The following is a 7,079-nucleotide window of genomic DNA, read 5'->3' as shown; positions in this document are numbered from 1 at the left end:
ACTCCAAATAGTCTTCCATTGCAAAATGTTCAAAAGTACAACTCAAAGGCTTAACTGCATGATAAAGAGAGAAACGCCCCTTTATAGGAGACCAAAAAATAAATGTCATACATTGGACAAAAATCATCCCCGTGGTGAATAAGATGAACAAGTATACAAATAATGTTCCCATCCATCATTCCTTTCGTGAATATAGTTGTTCTCTAAGGGAATTCAGATCAGTATAATAATAGAAATTAAACGTTCATAATCTGATACAGCCCGAGTTGGGTTGGGCATGCCCCAACGTGGTAACAAAGTGTCTAAGGATGATGGTTTCGAAGAAAGGGTTAAAAATCAACATCATCATCATCTCCATCAGATCACCCATCACATCAATGGGGTTGATAGATTACCAGTTCACACATCCACTAGTATTCCCCTGTCCCCTACCCGGTATCGTATGATGGTATCGAGATGGATGTTGAATCGGGTATCGGACAGTACTGTTCTGATATTCATTTTTACCGATATCCGGATATCAGATGATGATACAGATATCGGTTGCTACAGTAACGATATCCGATACTGTTATCCATTTCAATGTCGTCATTTGCCTTCATCTCTCTGAATGGATAATGATATCGGATCTCAAAGTTGGATATCGGATTTCGATATCCAACAAATTAATCCTTGTAAAAATAGATTTATTCGTTGAATATTGTAAGTTAGAATGGGTTGGAGAGGAGATCCAGCAAGTAACAACAGAATTTTTAATATACTATTACCTCATATCATATATATACGCTTCAAAAGTTTTGTTTTCTTCCATACATGTTAATAGGATCCAGACTTTAAAATTATATCAATATCTGGATATCAATTTTCGATATCTGGATATGTAAATGTGATGTTAAACTCCGAACCCTATTATTCCATATGGAAGAAAACAAACTTTTGAAGCAAACATATAATATGAGGTATTAATATATTTAAAAAACTTTGGCACTGTTTACGTTTAAAATCTAAATTCATGTTCACTGTTGGATTTTTCTCTTGATACCGGCTATCGATTACCTGAAATCGGTTCGAATATCCGAAGATCAGATTCTGGTATCTGGTATTAGAGAACTGCCTCATCCCAAGCCTAGTCGATATCCGCCCCAATATCCGCTATAGATAGCAACGTCGATATCAGTTTGATATTTGATATGCGGTATCAGAAACTGCCTTGTCATTTACCGGATATCGGATATCAGACAGATTTCACACGGTCGATCACTAACACACACACACAAACTCGTCCTTGGCTATGCCATCATATTTCTAACTGCTACTAACAGCAAGTATTCATAACATTCCATTTGAAAAATTTTAGTTATTAAAATAGATATATATGAACTAATTGTTCAAATAATCTGTTAACCATCATATCTTCGTCTAACATCATCAAAACTTATTAGACCACTGATTAACCATCAATAAATGTACCAGAGGACATGGTACGTTTGAAAGAGATAATAAAATATACATAAACTACTTATAGAGGTGAAAACTAAATTTCCGCAGAACTAGCCTCTTTCTTGTTTATCTTCAGCAGGACAATCATGACTAGGGAATGGCACATCTGTGACTTGGCGTCTCATTCGTGGCGGGATGGATGATGATTGATGATGGACGGGAGCGTGATGAGAAGTTCATCACGTCTCCCGTCACATCACACATCTCTGGATTTTTAAGCAACCCGTCACATATTTGTCACGCGTCACCGAATACGTCGTTTCGTCCTTGTCCCATCACCAGATGGCATCCCCGTCATAGGGACGAAAGGATATATCAAAAATTAAACACAATATATGTTTGAGAGAGAAGCACCCTTGGCAGAGCAGGTGGAAGTGATTCAAGCAGATCAATGCAAAGACTAGCTAGATGATTGGAGGGGCGTTTAGCCTGTTTGGCAGCTCGATCACGCAGGGAACGAGGGTTTGAAAGCGGAGAAATCGATTCTTCAGAAATGGCGAATTTGCCAGCTTGCCCGATGGAGGTCATCCCATGGAGAGATTTTTTAGTCCATCGCCATTGCAACTCTGGAAGTTCCTTGTAATTTTTAGATTTATTCTTCTTCTTCAATGACCTCCCCCCTTCTTTCCAACTCCAATAGTTCATTTTCATCTTGAAATTCATTTTTCTTCAATGATCTCCCTTGACATTCCAAATCTGAAAGTTCATTCTGATCTTGAAATTCCTTCTTCTTTCTCAACGATCTCCCTTGGTATTCCAACTCTGTAATTTCATATTGATCTTGAAATTCCTTCTTCATCTTCTTCTTCAACTATCTCCCCTGTCATTCCAACTCCAAAGTTCATCCTGATTTTGAAATTCCCTCTTCTTTAACGGTCTCCAATTACAACTCTGGAAGTTCCTCATTGTTTTGAGATGCTTTCTCCTTCTTCAACGATCTCCTTCTTCAACCATTGTTTTGTTGTTTTCTGATTCTCCTTGGAATTCATCGGTCTCAAAGTTTAGAATTATGACATTTTTCCTGAGTGTGCATACTTTATCTGGGTTTTATTTTTAGAGATTGCTCTCATTTATTCTCTGTAATTTGACATTTGAGTGAATACAATGACTATGATAAACTTTAGCTGATCTTTACAAGGAACTTGAACAGATAACTGAGTGAATATTAAAGTCTAAAATATTTCATACAAGGAATTTTTTGATACAGAAAATTGAAGCCTTGTTTGGAATGATGTATAATGGCATATTGTAATTAGAATTTTCGCAATCAGTACATATATTTACTGTAAATTGGTTATCGAGTGAAGCAAGAATATTTTAGTCATCCACTTGCTCTTGATTATCCAACAAGATTGAGAATGATAATTTAGATTTTGCAGAAGTCCAGAGAAAGTTGGCCCTTATTTTAAAAATTACAATAATTTTAAATTTTTAAATTTTTCCACACTATTTCTCCATTTATTCTAAGCATAAAATTTTATTATCCCATTTTTCCCTTTTTTCATACTTTAAAATTTTCATCACAATCGTCATCCATGGCGTCCGTCCCATCACAGCACATGTCCGAGACCCTTCGTCATCGTCACCTCACCCGTCATGGGTGTAACATCACCATCACCGTCACCACCTTGTGCCAAAAAAGTCTCAGCCATCACTGATCCGTCATCGTGACAAATGATGTGACAGATGACATTTGTCGGTCCTAATCCTGACTATTACTAGTTTCCGAGTAGAGAGTTAGAGCTTTACCCCCCGCCATTTGAGCCACTATCAAAATCTTCAAAATTGTGTGTTGTTGCATATTCAATTTGAAGCATTTACCAAAATTGTTGCATATCCAATCTCACTGCCGCCGCCGCTGGACCATGCACGTGAAAGAGGTCTAAGACGAAGGAGTAGTAACAAAAGACAGAGAGCGAGAAGAGGAATCAACTGGGATAGAAGAAGGAAATCCCATGAAATCAAAACAACCAATTGCCCAGTTATTTATACGTTCTGGAGGTGGTGAGGGTATTAAAGAAAATGCATTAAAATCTCTGAGCGTCACCATGCCGTCGGGCATGATGACGCACTTCGGTTTCTGTGGCGTGTGTTGGCAGCAGGTGAGAGTCGTCTTGGGACAACGCAACGTCAGGCTTGGAGCGCCATGCACGTGTCAGTAAACGGTGTGGCCCGAGGACAAAGGCGGTGTCAATACCACGTTCTAGAGGCTTCTCTGACATTTTGTCCCTTGAGGCGTACAGAGGGTGGCCATATGCAGACATGGCATTATTGTGGCGTGGTGTCGTGCTGCCACCCTGACATTCTTCTTCATGATTACATGTTAGTATCTTGACAGCGCGGCCCATGCACAGCCATCACCACCACCACCATCTTTTGCCCCTTGTCACATTTCCCGGCTCCCCCAATGAAGAAGAAAGCTCCCCCCTTGTCAGCCGAAACATCGTCTCCCCACCGTGGAAACTCTCTATCAGTTTAGACGCGTTGCAAATATGATAATCTGCATTATCGACTTCCAGCATAGAGTCCTCCTTGTACCTAAACACTCATCCATTTTTTCTACGTACTTTCAGTAACTCCGGGATTGTTTAAAAAACTGATAAGACGTACCGAGGTTGTCATTGATCTGAAACCTGTTTCTAGTCGCCCACTTGTTGAAGTCCTCTGTGTTGAGCTTGATTGATCTCCTCGATTGATTGTAATTGGAAGAGAAAGAACAGAATGTAGAAAAGAGAAGAGAAGAGAATGAAGAGAAGAAGAGGGCAAGAAGACACAAATGCAGATCAAGATTGCTGTATTAACCTGCAAGTTTTGCGGTTCCATGTGTTGGTATTTATATGAAAGTATTATAGTTCTAATGTATATGTTTCTATTTAGATCGTAGCCATTATAACATTTTTTAACGGCTAGATCAAGATTAATCTGAGCCGTTGATCCTATCTACGTGTTTTTCCTATAACTATGTGAAATCCTATCTATGTTTTATCCTATAGCTATGTTTTAACTTATATTGAATCCTAGCTAATCTCATAACGAGTATAAGAGGGGTACGTGTTCTTTTCTTACTAGCTAGTTTCCTATTGGTCCACATCTTGTGTAAATCGCTGATGTGTCACACTGCACAGCTGATGTATCAAGCTGAAGTGTTGATGTGGCGAGTAAAACTCCTCAATACTCTGAAGGGTTCTCCACCCAGCAGTCCGCACCGCCGACGGCTTTGGAGGAGCCCACCATTGCCGCAGCCAAGAGGATGGCCAACGCTGGTATCTGGAGCTTCATCTTTGCCTCTCGGCTATGGTGTTGTGCTCCCACAACGAGGACGAAGAGAGGAAGAAGAACTCTGAACAGAAAAAATGACCACTTGTTACATGAAGAAGGTTTTTTGAACGCGTGGCTAGCCATCTCATCGAAGTGATCTGAGTTCTAGTAATTGTGAATGATAATGAAACTCCAATCGTTATCATCGTCATCCGTGAATGATTTCATCATCATCTTGCTGCCATCCAGCCATCGACAAGAGAAGAGGCATATGAAGAGTAGCGAGGACCACTTTAACCCGACCAAAATCAGGACCATAGGTCTTCCATTCGAGGGTGGACCGTTGGGCAGGTTTAGGTCTAAGGGTCAAACTGGGCCAGAAGGGAAAGTGTATATAATTAAATATTTATCAAAAAATTTAAAATATTAAATTTAACTTGCCGGTGAGATTTTTATTGAGCTTAGTAGTAAAAGATAAGTCCAAATTTAGGACTTTGATGTTGTTATTTTAATTCTGACTTAACCAACAATATTGATGAAAAATTTTCTACTTAAATACTTTATAATAAATATAGACAAGGGGAAGATCCATAAAGAGGCATAAATTTAATTTTGGAACTTTTCTTAAGCTTGAAATGACGGAAGTGAGTTTAAAAATGATATAATTTCTGGTATTTTTTAATTTATATAATTTTCTATCATTTAAGTTGAAGTATAAATACAAGGAAAGACACTTAAGAAAATTTAATACTAATTTTCCAAATTTTAATTAACAACAAAAATTGAATATAAACATTTTTAGACATTTATGGAATTAAATTCAAAATTTTAATTACAATAAATAATTAAAACAAGAGTTAAATGTGTTTTATAATTTTTATAAATGCTAAAATGACTAGAAATTGACTACATTAATTTAGAGATTTTTTATGCATTTTTCTGATTTTAAAATGCAGAAAAATAATTTTAAGGGGTTTTTTAATTTTTCTCCAATTTTAAATTTCAAAAATATATAATTTACCTTTCTGATGATCGACAACGGCAGCAAGCGGCCGCACTAACAGCGGCAGCTTCATTTTGGGCCTTTGGGTCAACGGGCTAGGTCTAATAGGTGTATGGCGGACCTTTTTAGGAAATAACAAATTTTGTCTAAGTCATGACTCAATGGGACCAAGCTCAATTGGACTAACCCACTAGTCTGCCATACACGGGCTAGACCGGTGGATGCACTGCTTCGGCCCGCGATTGCGTGTGCTGCCCGCGTGCATATTGTTCTAACAACATATTTTTATGGATTTTTCTGACATCATACTCTTCAAGGAATTAATTTCTGATCTGGAATATACTTTTATGATTTTTTGATGTTATATTTGTGGGGATACAAATTTTCTAAGCCAAATAATACTTATTTATTATATTTTATGACATAGTAATATTTGTCTCATGAATTATTAATGTATTTTCACCGTAAAAATGCTTCATGTCATGTGTTGCCATTCTATTCATTGAATGAGACCAATCAATAGTATTCACAATGATTAGTTGCGCTAATCATTGTGAAAAGATGTAATTATGGCATCACAAATTGGGATGCCATAATGTACCAATCATTAACCCGTAGTTTGATTTTTTTTATTTGCAGAGGTGGCATTTACCAATAGAAAAAAACGTAGTATTTAAATCACAATAAATGTGATTTGTGGATGGATAGGAAAAATTAAAAAAAAAAAGATAAAATGAAAAGTCAATGTTGTGGTGGTATATGTGGGGGGCACGTGTACAACCACAGTTGATTTTAAAGAGAGAAAAATTGTGATGTGGCACACAGAAATACGTGCCAGTGAATGGCGCACTGATGTGTACCATTCACTAGGAATTGAAAAAAGATAAAATGTTGTGATGTGAAGAATGATGATATTTAGTTAATTTTTGTCCTCTTCGGCAGGTACCCATGGCATCCTTGGAGTTGAAGTTTGCTAAAGACGAGGAGATTAATACCACAAAAAAATGAGGAATATTTTGGGACTTCACCCGCCAACCAAAACTGAAGCGTCAGCACCGATGATAAGGAGATAGAAAAAAGTGGACAGCATCTTCATGATCTTGGCGGATTTGCATAATCCTACACTCATAAATTCCCATGCTCCTGGCAGAAAGGATCTACGTCATGTATTCTCGCCTTACATTGTTCTCTCTCGACATCATCGTTAGCTTATATTGATTTCACAATCATGGCCTCCCATCCGTACACTCTATAATCATGTCCTACTACATCCTCTCTCTCGCTTGATCTTCTCGAATCTTAATATTTATTATCTTAT

Source organism: Wolffia australiana, chromosome 10, assembly GCF_029677425.1.
Source record: "Wolffia australiana isolate 7733 chromosome 10, ASM2967742v1".
Taxonomy (NCBI): domain Eukaryota; kingdom Viridiplantae; phylum Streptophyta; class Magnoliopsida; order Alismatales; family Araceae; genus Wolffia; species Wolffia australiana.
The sequence above is the reverse complement of the archived record's forward strand: the minus strand, read 5'-3'. Positions refer to the sequence as shown.